This window comes from Paramormyrops kingsleyae, chromosome 18 (genome assembly GCF_048594095.1).
Source record: "Paramormyrops kingsleyae isolate MSU_618 chromosome 18, PKINGS_0.4, whole genome shotgun sequence".
Lineage (NCBI taxonomy): Eukaryota > Metazoa > Chordata > Actinopteri > Osteoglossiformes > Mormyridae > Paramormyrops > Paramormyrops kingsleyae.
In genome coordinates this window covers 21,091,045-21,107,967 of record NC_132814.1, presented here as the reverse complement: position 1 = coordinate 21,107,967, position 16,923 = coordinate 21,091,045, and the positions used below count along the sequence as shown (strand labels likewise).

The window sequence follows — 16,923 nt, the reverse complement described above, 5'->3', positions numbered from 1 at the left end:
AGCAACAAACTGACCCCTATACGGCCAAAAACAGCGACGGCATTCGGAAATGCCGCTTAGTAACAATCCACATCGTTAAATGTGCAGCAGGGATGAGAAGACGTCCCACTGATCGCTCTGCTTCCGAAACAACAAAAGCCCCCCCCCCCGCGGAGAGCCTCTGGGCCGCATTTGGAGCCACTGAAGAAGAACAAGGAGAACAAGTTATTGGTTTGTTAGCGGGCTGATACGCGACCGTAATGCAGCACCTCGCTTAACCAGCCGCGGTCACCCTCTCGGAAGATACCGGACAAAAGGTTCCCGTTTTTTTTACAGCATTCTGTAAGCTTACCATTAAGCACAATAAGCTATTAATTGATTACTACTGCCTTTGTAGCATTTTTCCAGAATCAGAGTGTAATAGATCATGGCTCATTAGCATCTGGTACACGATGGTACAGTGCATCAGATCCTTATCGGGAATTCTTTTAAATTTTTATCCCTCGATTGACACTTTAGAAATAAGTCTTTTTGAAGAAGAAAGGCAGAGGAATCAATAACCACTGACTATGCTGACCAGTCAGCATAGTTAGTATTTGCCCAGTATGAACCCTAAGCCTGGTCACACCTGTCATTACCTTACCATTAAAAATCACCCTTTTCCACCTAACAAGCTGCTAATTAATAGATGAGTACCAAACTAAGGAGCCTGATTAGCCAGAGAAGTCTTGTGGGCCTGTGTATTTTTTTCCCGCAGAGGGTCTAATTAGCCATTTTAATTACCAGATAAACTGTGCCAGTCCAATTTTGGAATAGTGTTATCTTAGGGAAAAACGCAGGTTGAGGAAATTAAGAGGCATATTCACCTGAATCCCTGAACTGAGTCTCATCTTATTTCAGAAAATATTCTGCAGAAGTATATTGAAATGTGTGACCCAAGTGATTTTAAAGATGAGTTTACCGAGTCAGTTTATGTTACATTCAGGGTGACAGGCCAATCAGTGAGCTGGGCTTGTTGGCCTATTAGTGAGTAGCGAGTTAGCATGTTAGCCTGCCCTGTTTGCTTCTGCTTGCACTTTGCAAAGGAAGTCATATTCAAAATAATATCAAATTCTGAGACTTATGCAATAGTGACACCAGAAAATAACACGAGATAGTTACAGTCTATATCAGGTGTATCTATATCCGGTGTGATATTGAAAACCCAAATAGCACAGCTGTGATTATGTTGTATAACATGACCTACTGCTGTATGGCTGCATTTTCGGGTCTGTCTTAATCATTAACATCCTCAGAGAATACAGTTCATTTTAAATCACATGCATCCAAATGCATATATTCCCATGCAATATCTTCATTCAGATTTCGTATTTATTTAATCTTAGGATAATAAAATGACATTTCAAACCCATATAAAAAATTATTTGTCCTACGAAAACGACCATGATGTGAAAATATTGAAATAAGGCAGCAGAGAGCAGAGGAAGGGCCGTCAGTCCTTGTATGAAGCCTTGCGACAGTGATGCCACCTGAGGACCCTGAAGAGCACCCATGTTTGCCCAGAGCCTCAAGGCATTTCAGTGATCTTCCCCTTAACCTTCTACAGCAAGGATGAGACCTCAGTGACTACAGCAGGTGCCCATTGCTGACCACCACAAAAGCAGCCCAGGAGAGGGAGGGAACCGGCTTAGTGGAACATCAGCAGGTGTATCATCAGAGGGAGGAGAACGCGGTGGGGTGGTCGTGTGACCAGGGTTTCATGACCCCGAACACAAAACGCCAGTCCACCACAGTAATGACCGTGGACACATGGCCTCTGCGGGCCTGTGAGTCAGCTTGCGGTCGTCATAGGTGTCTGTCCCACAAATAATGCCGATGAGCTGGCGGCGGACATGTGTCACCCAGTACGCAACTGGCTCGGCTGTGTGCGGAAAGCTAAAGCATCGCTTCTGGGATTTCCAGTCCATTAGTCAGGCCACATTTATCCCGGGATGGTAAATGACTGCTGAAATATAATATTTGTGCTCATCAATGTTTATCGCATATTCTATATCGCACACTGAGCATTTTTTACATCACAGACATATGGCCACGCATATGGGAAAATACAGCAGATATTTTCGTGGGGCTTGACAGACAGGGCCGGCTCTGGATAATGGACGCCCTAGGCAATCGCCTATCTCGCCTGTAGGGAAGCCGACCCTGTTGACAAGCAGGATAACTCAGCAGTGCTACTGACCAGGACAAGCAAATTAGTTTACTGGCGGGGTGTCCTCTCCATATACTGCGGGCCTGTACCCATCATGCAACATGCTGTCAAGCATTCCCTTTCTCTTTTTTACTTCATCCTTCATATTTCCATGGAAACAGGAGACTGGGACACTGACATTTTGTATCAACGTTACAACAACTAAAAGGTTGGATTTGTCTAACTTATTCGTCTAAGGAAAGACTAGTCCAGTGCAGTGCAGACCAGTCCAAACCTGTCCAGAGCAGTTCAGACCAGTCCAGACCAGTCCTAATCAGCGCAAACCTGTCCAGAGCAGTTCAGACCAGTCCAGAACAGTCCTAATCAGCACAAACCTGTCCAGAACAGTTCTGACCAGTCCTAATTAGCGCAAACCTGTCCAGAGCAGTTCAGACCAGTCCAGACCAGTCCTAATCAGCGCAAACCTGTCCAGAGCAGGGATTCTTCATCCTAGTCCCCATGACCTGTCTTGTGTGCCTTTTCCCCTCTTAATTGACTGGTCCTGATTGAGCATTTGATTGGGTGAGTAGCACTATTCAAATCACGTTAAACTGAACACTCCTCACATATCCGAGAACCCCCTCTAATTTTCCAATCACTGTTAGTCCTTGAGCAATCAAGCAAGGCCTTTGTTCATTCAAGGCAAATACTAATTTATGGATAGCTTCATAGATGGTCAAATAAAAGGATAAAAATGTCACTTAAACCAGGAATATGCCAGTAACACGCCTATAATTATTCTAAGAGGGATTGATTGAAGAAATACCCTGAACTTTTTTCATTTTTAAAGGGTAAAATGCTATATTTTTCTTACTTTCTTCATTTTCCAGAACTAACACTAATCGGGTTTATTAAACATAACTGTAAATTAGACAGAGTGTCTCCTGAGTGTCTCTGGAGGCTTTTGGAGGCCGAAGAGGGGAGCATTTCTCAGGGGCTTCAGGGGCCAAGGACTCCTTTCGGGAGGCACACGCTCCTTGGTGCTCCCCCCCCCCCCCCCCCAAACTGGCAGCTCCCCTGCCCTCAGGATCCTGCTGCTCCATCCTGGGCGGGAGCGGGGACCACAGTGGGGGCCACAGCGGGGGCCACAGCTCGACTCATCGTCAGCCGACTCGGCTGTGAAAAGCTCCTCGGAGACGCAGCGGCTGGCTGCCGTTCAGCCCCCCCCCCCCCCGCCGACAGCCACCCAGGCAGCCAAGCTGCTTGCTGAATGATCACCATCTTGCCCTTTGAAAGTGAGATGGAAATATTTGGCCTCGGAGTTGTTAATTGCTCCAGCGGCCACTATAACCACAGCTATTAATCATGCTAATTACCCTCCTGCCCCGTGGTGAACGGGGAGGAAGGGGACGCCAGCGGGCACTGATGGGCGCAGGCAGGCCGAGGCTCGCCAGCTCGCCGGCTCTGCATGCCCGGCCCGGCCCGGCCCGGCATTCCCGCTGTCGCCCAGCGTCTCGTGGCCTTTCCGGACCGTTCTAATCAGGCGTGTATATGGGGCCCTGAAGCCCATCCTCAGCGCAGAGATCAGCCCCCCCCTCCCAAGCAAACCAACGGGAGTCTATCCTAGGTTGCACAGGGCAAACGGGAGGGGAAAATCACCCCAGAAGACAGCAGGCCTTCAGTGGGTGCGAGTCAGGGGCCAGATCTGGGCCAGTGGCCAGGAGCGAATTTCGAGGGGGATTCAAACATGTTATTTTGCTACCCAGCTACACGCCTGGCCAGATCCTCCTAACACTGCAGGCGGGGGGGGGGGGAGAGAGCTGCCTACCAAACCTACCCCCATCACACAGCAGAAGCTGGAAAATTCTTCAGTTGATGTTAAACATCAGGATAAACATAATCAAAATAAAATGCATAGTTTTCCAAAAAAGGTTAAAGTAACAGAACGACTGAATCACTCAGAAAAGAGGCTCATTCTGGTAAACAGCTATTAACACTCCCTAGCAACTATTAAAATTCCCTAGCAACAAGCACTGCATACCCATTAACCTTACTGTAATGTTACTGAGTACTGTAACGATGTAACGATGGAGGGATATTGTTAAACACTCATAAACAAAGCTGAGTTTGTATTTGTGGATCTTTCACATTTCAATTTATTTATTTAGCAGAGACTTTTATCCATACAATTGAGAGAGCAGAGTCAGTTTGATCCGGAGTTTGATCCAGCGACCTTCTGATCGCAGACACAGGATCCTATCCCACAAAGTCACACACAAACCCTTCAATCTAAAAGCCTCTCTGTGGTTGATGACTGAACTCGCTAGTTCCTTAGAAGAAATATCTCCAAGTGCAGAAAAGATGTCGCACGATCACATGGGCCAAGACATCGCCGGCGAATCGCCGACTCTCATTAAGATGTCACCAGGGCTGCCAAGACGAGTCAGGCGCTGCGCTTTCAGGCGTGTGTAATTCCTCCCTCTCCATCATCACATCCTTGTGGAAAATTAATAGGGCCCTCTTCAGATCTGCTATTAATGAAGACGGATCATGGAGACGGAGCCGGAATTCCCTCGGAATCAGCACTCCACTGGAATGCTTCAGCTGATTAGGGCCACGCCGTCACTCTGTGACACTCACATAATTACCAGAGATCTTCTCGGCTGCACTTGTTGACGCGCTCTGGAGAATCGGCGTCTTTAGTCTGCTTTAAGCCCTCTTGAGCGAAATATCCGGGCAGAATATTTTGTAATACTGACGCATCAAGCTTCCCCAGTGCGCTGTTTATACAATCTAATAGCTTTAATGACATCTGCACTGAACGCTGCAGGCATCCTGAACTGTTCTGTCAACATCAGGATGTGGTACACATAGAAACTGGGGACAGCACCTCCAAGCAAATCAAAATTCACCACCGACTTCATCAGCAAATTCGATTATGGTGTCATCACTGTAATGGACCAATCACATCATGAGACACATTTTAGTGACATCATTAAAGCTAGTGTATCTTTCACCACACGTACAGAGGAATCTGTGTGGGCCCCAAGGTTTGGGCCCCCCTGTTGGCCACAAACATTTACTACACTAAATATTAAATAAACACCCTTATTTGGGGTATGCTGAAGCAGCATGTTCTGCTAAGCAGCTAGCTAGTTACCTTAGCCATTTAGTTTCTGTAATATCTATGTCATCTAGCTGTAGCCTTGGAAACTTCCTGAGGAAGCCATGCCTTTTGAAGGTGTCAGTTCAGTTCCTGCCACTTCAAGGCGACATTACCATCATGATTGCGTTATATGGAAAGGACACGTATCACAGAATCACATCTATGAAGCTCTACATCTGAAGTGGCCGGTTACTGCACTACACTGTGTTTTCAGGTCCTATCTGTTTGTGGATTTTATCAGTCACCCTCACAGACAACATGGCTAACATTTGCACTTAAGTATAGCATGGCTTCCGACCTCCTTGGGGGACATCACCATGTGAATTATCCCGCCGCTCCTTCTGACGTACACCTACTGCAAAAGGAATGGGAAACCATTCATTATGACAATAGCGGTCATCCCTTATCTCACGCACTGACCAGAATAAAAACATACCCGTGTGTAAAAGGAACCATTACCAGGCATTATCTGGGCATGCAGGATTGCCGCGTTTACAGAGTAATGTGCAAGAGGGCAGGAAGCGGCTGTCATGGCGACAGCGGGAGCAGAAGCGGCCCTGGCGGAGCTTAGCGCACATCTGACGGTGGCAAGGAGCCGTGTCAGGCTCTCAGAGTCCTTCACCACCACCCTGTAGGAGGCTCAGGAGGTCAAGAGCGTGGGAGGGACTGCAGGAACCTTCTTATCCAGCCCACAGCTGATCCTGTCTGTGCCAAGCCTTGAAGGGCTGAGCAGTGGTAGCCGAGATGGGCTGGTCCCACACACAACTCAGAGCCCCCCCCCCCCATCAGACTAACCTTATCGGTGCTGTTGAGGTCACGCCAACCAACTCTACACACAATTAACTCACTTTTTCACGTTTGCACATTGAAGGATGTTTACTGAAGGAATTCAGGAAAACCTTCTTCGAAATCTTTATTTAATAAATTGTACTTTAATCATTTTTGAGGATGCGGGTACACAAGAAACACGAGAAACAAGAAGGTGTGCTACACTAAAGGAGAAGCGTAGTAGGGTAGCAGTGTATTAATGAAGAATGTCATTTCCAGGAAATCAGCCACCCCCCTTGACAAACAGAATTACTGATGCACATCCCCGTGGCAAACAGTTTAATGTATTACTGGTGAATATTGCCAATATATGTCTCAGTTCATATGACATTTGAGTTCACCTAGGCAAACCTGGATACGTGTACTTGAGAGTACCCCAAACATGAGCATGGGTACTCGCGAGTACCCAAAACCGGGACACCGCTGAGAGTACCCAAAACTTTGGCTCGGGTACTCCAGAGTACCCCAACCCTGGGCACTGGTACTCCAGAGTATCCCAACCATGGGCACAGGTAATCAAGAGCACCCCAAACTTGATCACGGGTACTCGGGAGTACCCCAACCCTGGGCACAGGTACTCAAGAGTATCCCAACCATGGGCACACATTAACTGCTGTTTGAAACGTTACATTTGCTCCTTCTATCATTAAGAGGAAGTACAGAGCACTGAAAGCGGACTATCCCCACGACAAACTCTCCTAAGAAACCATCTCCAGGGCTGAGGACAGAATTAGCAAGTTAGCCTCATTATCAGGGAAGAGAGGTGAGCAGGACGGCAGCGTGTCGTAATGAGCTCTCGCATATCTCACTCCGCAGCGCCCTGCAAACGCAGAGCCTCATCCGCCAAATTAAGTGGGAGACGATATTACATTTTAAACAGAAAAACAGTCCCCAGCTGTGCTAATTATTGTTTTATTCCTGTTTAATAGGATCAAATCAAGTTCAGCATTTCATTAGTGGAGCACAGCGACTTGGTGTGAAGTTCTACAGCCAGGGAGGGCAACACTATTCTGGATGCTGCTACTTATGAATCCAAATCCTGTAATGAACTACGGTTTGTGATATTCAAGTATCATTTAATGCGGTTTTGGCGTATCAGATTGTGGGCCTGGTTCTTCAGTAATGAAGGTCCACGATTGACACTTACTGGGCATTTGGACTAAATCCAGCAGGCTGGTGTCTCGGCGGGGGATCCAGCCCCAAGCTGTGGAGTGGAGCAGGTAACGGGTGGAGACTGGGTCAAAACCCACGTCCAGAGGAGAAGAAAGTCAGCCTGGAATGATCAAAGTAAAAGTCCTGCTCCAATTCCTAGCCTTGGTCCTTCTCTGTGTTTCGGTTTTGTTCGGACCCCGCAAGGTCGGTGAAGGCCTGTCCCCCTCATACCCCTCCCACACACTTTCAGGAATCATTCCGCTGCTGTTCCACGAGAGCAGAGGGCAGCATAAATCATTTGTCGGGGAACGCTGCTCACCCCCTGCGTCTCAGTATACAAACGGGGACCCCATACATATTTTATCCGCCAGTGGTTGAGCGGCTTGAAAGGAGAGGACTGCTGATATGAAACTCAGCCTTCCCACAATTCCCCAGCACCGCCGGATAACAGTCATACCGCGTGCATGAGGTCCATGCTGCTCCAGCAGGGAGACCGGCTCAAATCCCAGCCCCCGCCGACCAGCAGGCCTGGATTAATTCTAATGGAATATTCTGGATAAATACAAAGCCCTGCTGTTAAAAGGTTTGGGACGTGTTGTGTTTATCTCAGGCAGGCAGCGTCCACGCTGACCAGTAATATGGCTCTGAAGTGTTAGCGTGACTCAGATGTGAGGCGGATCACCCTGGGCGGCTCTGGGGGGGTGGGGGTCATCCCAGCCCCAGGGACTCGGTACCTGATAAACCTCGCTGCCACGCAGCTGTGTGAGCAGGACGCCTGCTGGACATGAATATTCAAGCGGGGCTGAAAAGGCCCCACAATCGGCACACTGTCCTGCAGGCATCCGCTCCCATTCACATGCCGCTCGTCTGATTGGTCAAACCCACCTGGGGGGGGGGACGCGACCCCCAAGCCCACATGCCCCCCCCCCCACAGAGCTGGAGTGCATACTCTCAAAGAGGCGCTCTGATCCTTAACACAATTATTAACACAAAGCTTTCTGGAAGGTTCCTCGAATCCTCCCATCAGGGAGGGGGAAGTTCACCTTGAGAAGGGTGGCTCTGGACCCCCCCCTGCACCAGCCCCATTAAGTACTGCGTCTATACCCCCTACCCCCTACCCCAACCCCTTCAATGAAAGGGAGCCCTAGCAGGACAGGGGCTGAGTTTGGGTGTGGGGGGGGGGGACTTTTTCTGTCTCTCACATACACCCATAACCACAGATACATGGGAAACACAGCATATGGGTGGGGGGGGTCATATGACGGGGGCCGCAGCATGTGCGTGAAGGGGACAGATAGCGGCTCAAACACGGCCACAAAGGCGTGACTCTGACGAACGACGCCGTTTATATCACCAGCCATCACCATAAAAGGGACAGTCACACAGTGACCACACACACACCCTGCCTGTATCACATGTTCCCCGAATGCCCCCCTGAAAGTATCACATATGCACCAAACACGTACCCCAAATGCCCCCTCTGCGTATTACACGCGTACCAAATACATACCCCAAACTGCCCCCTGTTTGTATATCACATGTACTGCCCCTCAGATTCCATCTAATTAGCTATCATGACAATTACTATTACAGTGGGGACAATACAGTTTCAATGATCTGCAATATGTCGGCCCTCTGCCGGCTCGGACAGGCTGAGCACCACCCTGCACTGGATTGGACGCTATGAAGATGGGTGGATGGATGGATGGTTGGATGGATAGATGGATTATTCTTATTATTATGCAGTTACTTAATAATGGAATATTTTATCCAAAGGACCTTACATAAATTTTGAGCTATAACCCAATTTTTCAGGTAGTCATTTTACAGAAACTAGTGGAGAAGGTTTTAATAAGCTCCTGGAGGATCTCACTGAAGATCAAGAAGGAGCCGTGGGAGACAGTTCTGGGGAGGGTTGGGAGGAGGAACCATGAGGAGCAGATCTGGGGAGTGAGTAAGGAAGAGTTCCTGTGAGGAGTAAAGCTAGGGAGTCGGTCAGGAGGAGGAGCTGTGAGGAGCAGAGCAGGAGGCGGACCCAGCGACACTGCGGCCTCCCCTAGTCACGCAGAGACTGGAGCCAACAGGGGGCGGCAGCGGGGTGAATATGCCGCTGGCCAGGCCGGTGGCTCCGCACTCTCACCGTCTCTGCACACACCAAGACGTCCCTGAAGCTCCGCCCCCATCACCGCTGGCAGAAGCTGCGAGCCGAGAAAGAGCTGAAGGCCTCGTTAGGAACAGGCCCTGACCACAGAGGGATCATCTCATGTTCAGGATGAAGGAGACTCACAGGGGATTCTTCACATTGCTGTGAATTTCATGGAGAAAATCATTTGTTCAAGCACAGGTCTGGGGGACAGTGGGAGAGCAGGGTGGGCATGTGGTAGATATATTTATGCTCTGATTTGTGAACAAAACATCTTCAGATCGACACTATGAGGCCTGTTCTGGGGAGGGATGGGGCACAAAGGACCATGTTACAGACACATGATAACTCCATCCATTCCCATCCCTGCTGAGGGTCCTGGCAGGAGTGTATCACAAGCAGCACAAAACGGCTGTGGTTACACCCAATAGAGATAGTATGGAAACCAGAGGCCAGATTCGAACCCACAACCCTGGAGGTGTGAGGCTACCCAGTGAGCCACCGTATCTCCTGGCATATAGCTTCCCATTACAGGAGTAAAGTTCTTGCATACCCACAGAAACAGATCGAAATGTGACCCGGAAATAAGCAAGGTGGGGCTCGACCCTGTGGACACACACCCACACCAGTCAATGGACAGATTAAAGATTTCAGATTAACCCAACCACCCAGAGGGAACCCACACACACAGGGTCCGGATTCAAACCCACACAGCACAGGGAACACGCGCAAACCCCACACACACAGGGTCCGGATTCAAACCCACACAGCACAGGGAACACGCGCAAACCCCACACACACAGGGTCCGGATTCAAACCCATACAGCACAGGGAACATGCGCAAACCCCACGCAAACCCCCTGGATTCAAACCCACACCCTTGGAGGAGTGAAGTGATAATACAGCCCAATGAGACACTAAGCCAAAGTCTGATCCAAAACATCCTATAGAATGACCTTCTCATTCTTACAGTATTTGTGTTATATGTGTTACCTCAGTCACAATATATAACTACAGATACTTATATTCGCATCATCAAAGTAACTGAAAACTCAAAGGTTAAAGGTTAGGAAGACTGATATGCTTCTGATACTTTAGGCATTGTCTTGTTTCACATGACACATTGATTCAAGAGAAATGGATTTTATAAAAGGTTCCTCCAACTGGCTGTCTTGCTGGTATATACAGTATCACCAACGCACACCAGTGAAGCTGGGTAGGGGCATGACCTTTGACCTTTGAAGACGGGATCCGATTGGCCTTTGGGAATCTGCATCATGGCTGCCCCCCAGAGCACACTTTCCAAACCTCTCAAGTCTCCGTGCAGAACGTCACGGACCTCTACTGGATCAGAAAGCATGTCGCAGACGGGTGACGGGGCTACCACAGCGCACGCCTCCAAATCAAAGCCACCTTTATCGTTACAGCTCACAGCCAGCATCTGAGCTGCGTATCTCCCTGACAGCCGCCAGCCTGCCTCCCTCCTTACCCACGATTCCCGGCTCCCCGCGGCCCCGCCAATCTGCGCTTTGTGCGCGTGCGGTTTAACCGAGCTTCACGCTGATAAACACCACTTAACGTGTCGATTCCGGCCTCCATATCCTTCACTGACACACACTTGCCTGGCCTTTTTCAGGGAACTATAGCAGCGCTCACTTGCGAATGAAAGTCTGTGGAACCCCTGCAGCTTAAAGGGCAGCGTTGCCCCGATCACCGCGCCCACGTGGCTTTGAGAGCCGTGAGGAGGCGCGTGCCTTAACATCGATGCCATGAGCTCGGCAGAGCGCCCAGTCCAGAAGAAAACCAGCCCGGATGTCTTTTCCACACTACTCTGTAAATGTCGACGTCGTGGGTCGAGACCATCAACCTAGTCCCTCGGCACAGACTACCTAACTGGGCTAGACATAAATTATGGGGGGATGGGCGGTTCTAAACACCCCCAATAATCAGAACCAGCCGCAAAAGAATGAGACAGTGTCACAGTGTAACAAACCAGTTTTCACATTTAAATGCAGATCTTTTCAATTATTTTCACTTTTGGGCAGTTTTAATTCTTGACAAAAGCATACTGCCCAGCAGAACCTGCATTTAGACTCCATCCTGACTTGAGACTATGTGATGGACACACCCTGCTCCTACACACAAAGCTGATTGGCTGATGAACATGTCACTCGACGCCAAACCCGATCACCTCGCATGCCATAATTTACTTTAACAAGGGCTGGCCACACCCCGTTCATTTGAGACATTGGAGCTGAAGTTGATGGACCTTCAGCTAGGTTGTCTCATGTATCTCAGTAATAAAGTTGTCACGCAGATTCCATTGATTTTGTGCCGAATATGAATATACGAGCAGCGTTTCCCTGAGAAAAAGAAAGTGCAGATGGGGGCCGGATCGTGCCACGGGGGAGAGCTGCCACATCTATCAGTTGTGACATCTTTGAAACCGTGACTGCTCGGAGCTTCCTGGAGACGGCACACGCAGAACAACTCCATCTAGCCCCTCCGGAGGAATCCGGGATTCATGTTTTAATGGCACGGAGAGCAGATTAGCGTTGGATACGTAAGCGAAGGCAGGCAGGGAGCGGACGAGCGGGGGCAAGGGAGACGTGAAGAGATGCTACAAAAGGGTCACCGGCGCCCATTAGCGCGGGGGAGGCTGAGCGACCTTTGACCTCGGAGGGCTTCCCAGCCGGATCAGAGGCGGCCATTTAAATGCCGATTCTCCTAACATTTAATTCTCCACAGTAAACCCGATCTGAGTCACTCAGCCTTCGCAAACAAAGGGAGAAAAGCAAAATGAAATCGACTGGAGTGGCAGGTGATGAAACGGAGTCAGCTGGACGCAAACCGGACCGGCACGTGTCTGCACGGCGTGCCACAAACGCGGGGACAAGCCAGCTTCTTGGCACGGCGCAGCGCGTCTCTCTGCGTGTCCCTCTCCGTGCACACAGCGGCTTTACGGAGGATATAAAGGACAATCCGCCTAAGGCCGTCAGACTCCCGCAGCGACTGATGCATTTCCGTAGCCCGTGTAAAATCCTCTCGCCTGTTGTTAAAGAGGGGGGGGGGGGGGGTTCTGTTTACAGTTAGTATCAAAGGCCATTAAAATGCGGCGGGTTATAGCCTGGAACTGGAGTGGAGCGCGAGTGTATTTTAATGAGGCGACAGAGCTGATGTGTCACACGTCTTGATTAATGTAGGAGAATGCTGGGAGCGGGCATGGCTCCGGCAGAATCCGCGTTGATAAAAAGCAGATGGGTGCCATTTGCACACGTCACACGTCGCGACTTTCATTCCAAGGCAGGAAAACACCGGAATCCACAACTGTGCCGCCCGCACAAAAAAACACTGCCGCCTTTAAATTAGTCCAGTGGCATTCGAATAACAGTGCGGACTGTCGAAGTACAACCAGCGCCTTCCAGTGGACCCATGGTGCGCGTACGCTCGGTCCAGTCATCCCGAACCATGGGCTAAATGTTTAATTGCATCTAAAGACTCCGTTTGTTGGAAAGGAAACCCGACTCAAATTGGGAGCAAGTTATAAAGCGACTAACAAAAGACGGCCAAGAAAACAATTACGCAGACGCCTCGACCGTTTGCGTATGTGAAATAACACGTCGAGTACGTGTGATGGATGCTCGCAGGGAACGCTTATTCTCCGAAGACAAAGAGTCACAAATACAGCACCATTCTTATAGATGCGAGCGTAAGAACAGCTGCAGAAATGAGATCTTTGGGAAGATGAGTGAAACTCCTGGGAGATTGTATTTAAAGCTCTTTAAATATATATGGATCCCCTTGAGCTGAGATCTACACCTGATGCCCCTGACAGACATTTGTAGACCACAGGACATCCAACCAAGCCAAAGCATCCATCCATCTATTTTCTGTAACTGCTTAAACTACTCAGGGTCACAGGCGGTCCAGAGCCTATCTGACGGGCGAAAGCCATGGAAGAACCCAGAATGGGGCACCAGCCCATTGCAGGGCACACTCCCAAGCAAAGCTAAATAAGAGAAATTAGTCAGGGTTCCAACTTTGCAGAGTGGGGCCTAGGCGAGATCACATGACCACCTGGCACTGACATTAATCCATAACAACCAATAAGAAAACTGGTAGCTCTGAGAGACTACCGTGGTTTACCAAGACAGGAGGAACTTCCAAGTAAACAAGTATTTTCACCAAAAAACTTTTACCCTGTACTCACACACCCACATGACCGGAAAACTGACGGACGCCGTAAAAAAAAAAAATAATAAAATAAAAATAAAAGCCCGTTAAGCCTCGAGAAAACACAAGCAATATGCAAAACGCATGGATCCAGGGTAGGTGACACCGCAAATCCTGGCACAAAAACGCCCGGATGACAAATACCTTAAGCCCACAGATATCAAGATTAAGCCAAATAGCGCACGATACACCTGCCGGTGTATGGGCAGTTTTTATTATCTAACTAGCAATGCGTGGCTCTTTATAAAAACCAATGACGCCGATTAGGCGTCACTCACTTCAATCTGTCGTGAATATGACCGACAGATGCAAGCCAGAGAGCGGACGCGTCTTAGACGATCGAGCCAGCAGGGCTGACATTTGAGGACTATAGACAACACGTTGTTGAAAAGAGGGATGTGAGCCATGATATAATTTACTGAATGTTTTAAAGGAAACCTCCTTATTTTAATGGCCTTTTCGATGGGGCTTCGCTCTGTGTGCATGGGGGGATACCCGGTCTTGGGGAAAGTGATTCACGTAAGGTTACGCAACGTGTTTAATAATTCACTACCCCTGTATTTAGTTAATGAATCAATTAAATGTATTCAGGCTTCAATTTTCAGATTTAAAAATACGATTTAGGGCCGCCACTTGTTCAGGGGTTAATTAAAATACGTGATTAAAATGACTTCTTAAATAGCCTTTGAACAAAATTGTCTATGCAATTTACTAGAACCAATTCGCACTTGGTAAATACAGAATGAGCAATAATGTTTTTTTGGTTTTATATAGTTAATGAGTATCTCTATTGCAGCAAACGGTATCCCCCGTGATGACTTGAGGCTAAACAGCGGTATTTATTAAAATATGATCCGTCTTATTTGGGATTTCCCTCGATTGTATTGCACTTTTATGGTGGAGTCTGTCTGAGCTCATAATAAAAGCCGACAATAAATCATGAACTAAGCTTTAATGCCATCAGCTCTTTTTATACCAAATTAAGAGAAACGGCTTTATTCTCATTTATGTATAAAAAGCATGACCCCACCATAAAACCTTAATTACAGCGAACCCAGGGGACAGTATAAGATTGGGTGTTTTTAAGTTCCCATAGAGTAACCCAGACTTCACTATAAAATAACGGGACCTGTAGAAGGAGCAAATGCCATCGCATGTATGAAAAGGCACCGAATCCCACTGTACATTTACTACGTGAGTAAATATGGTGACACCAGAGATTTGATCACATACCTAAATCCTCGTACTCTATACAGCAAATGTGAAGTTATTTAGAAACACATTGAATTATAATCAACTGCTATACATTCTGCATGAAAAACTGCATGTTTTATATTTACTTGGGGGTTTTGCTTTGTCCGCTGTGGTTTACACAGATTATTATAAAGAATAGCCTCAAAGTTCCTTTTAACGCCCCAGTGCGCACGAACAGAAAGGTGAAGGTAAAAGGCACCGTACCTTCAAAGCAGACCCAGACCTTTGAAAGGGGGAAGGGGGAAGCCCCGCGTCTCTTGATTCACACTGATCCGGCGTATCTGTGCGCTTCACGGGGTCCCTTCGTGGGGACGCGGGACCCACAGGTAGGAATCGAAGCCGGGTGCGCAGTCCCGTCGTGTGGTCGCTGAGCAAACGCTCATTTAAGAACCACCTCTTAGCCAAACCGGCGAAACACTGCAAAAACCCACGAGTCCTGCATTGCCAGCCTTGATAAAAGCCTTTTTCTTCGTGCAGATACTGAAGTGGTGCTGGAAACGTTCAAATAAAGTGCCGCCTTGCCTTTTTTTCCTCTTATTTTCCAGTTTTTTTTAGTCTTTTTGAGCTTTACTGTAGCGATAAGATGCCGTTGCACTTAATCCTGTGTTGCTGGTGTGTGATAATGAAAATGACTAACACTTGCATGTGGCACCACCCCATTGGAAAAGCAATCTGCTCCTAAATCCACCTTCATACAATTCAGTTGCGCTCCAAGACGATTTGCAACCACCGTTATATCTAAGTACGAGTGTTTCTGGGTCATGTTTCTAGGTCTGTGATATGCAGGTACAATGGTTAGGAATTACCAGCCTGTTTTATTACTGACTGGTGTGTTGTAGTTTTTGGATTCGACGTACAGCTGCAAAATATTTAATAGTGTTTCGCTTTTCGATTATTTGTTCGAAGATGCAGGCAACCAGACATGCTTCTTGCCATTTGGTTTGATCTTCAAATCAGACTGTTGCCCACAGGTGTCTTTTCAAAAGGGCTGCACGGACAGAATAAAGTAAATCCCACGGCAAGTTCATATTCATCCTCCCGTCGAAAAGACATTTCTTCTCGATTCCTTAATAATGACGGGGAGCCGTATTTACAAGAATTAATCTCGTTTCTGTATATAGCAAATAGTTTGCAAGTCGAGACACTTCTCCCGCATTATGGAAATACTCCGGAGAGAAAAAGCGATGAAATTTCAGCCGATTTTGGCGGTTTCGTGACTCTGTTTCAGTGCGTAAAAAGAATTAAGTGCCGGGGGGGTCTTCAGCCTCTGGACTGGGGAGACACACTGCTCTAGGTCCGGAGCAGCCGAGGCGCCGGGGTGATGCAGCTGCCGCGGGCAGCGAGATACTGTCTGCGGATGAGCGATCGCGGCTCTGGATGCGCTGCCTGGAAGGGGCTGGACCACCAGGCACCAGCCAGGAGGAGCTTCACTGTGGGTAGCCAATATCCCAGTGAGCCGTCACTATCCCTAAAGATGGAGCGCCCTATTGCAGCGCGATTCTCGGCGTCCGGTGGCCACTGACCGCTCTTGTGGATGTGCGGCTCCGTTAGAAAAGTGTGCGGCTTCACACAGGAGCCGCTTTCGGGCGGAATGGCAGCGGATTCCTACTGCGCAGCACCCCGGAGCCCGGCTGGCGCGCCCCCCCCCTCCCGGTCTCCAGCTCCCGCTAACTTCTTTGTATGGAACCTGGGACGAATGCCAGTAATTCAGTCTTTTAATTATAGGATTCACGCTATGAAGAAACTGGTATAAAGGGGGGGAAACATAATGAAAAGGACAAACACATATCTACCAGAGGGTCAGTAATTAAATTAGAGAGAAAAAAGTGAACCAGGCAGCACCAGTAGATTTTAGGGAAATGCGCAATGAAACGAAACGGGTTTTGCAATTAAAGACCTAGGTTTCCCGTGCTAGGGCGACATGCAAACGTCATTTATTAATTTGGTGTATTGATTTAAGCCCCTTAGCAAGGGGCGCTG

General features: G+C 48.4%; 1 protein-coding gene across 2 annotated transcripts in view; it reads right to left on the bottom strand.

Moving 5' to 3' along the window:
* Positions 1–16,543, bottom strand: part of LOC111837148 (metabotropic glutamate receptor 4-like) — a 222,035-nt gene extending 205,492 nt beyond the window's left edge. For both annotated transcript variants that reach the window (XM_023798995.2, XM_023798994.2), the window contains exon 1: positions 15,148–16,543. The gene's annotated coding sequence lies outside the window, so the exon portion shown is untranslated. The remainder of the gene's footprint in view (positions 1–15,147) is intronic.
* Positions 16,544–16,923: the final 380 nt, after the last annotated feature.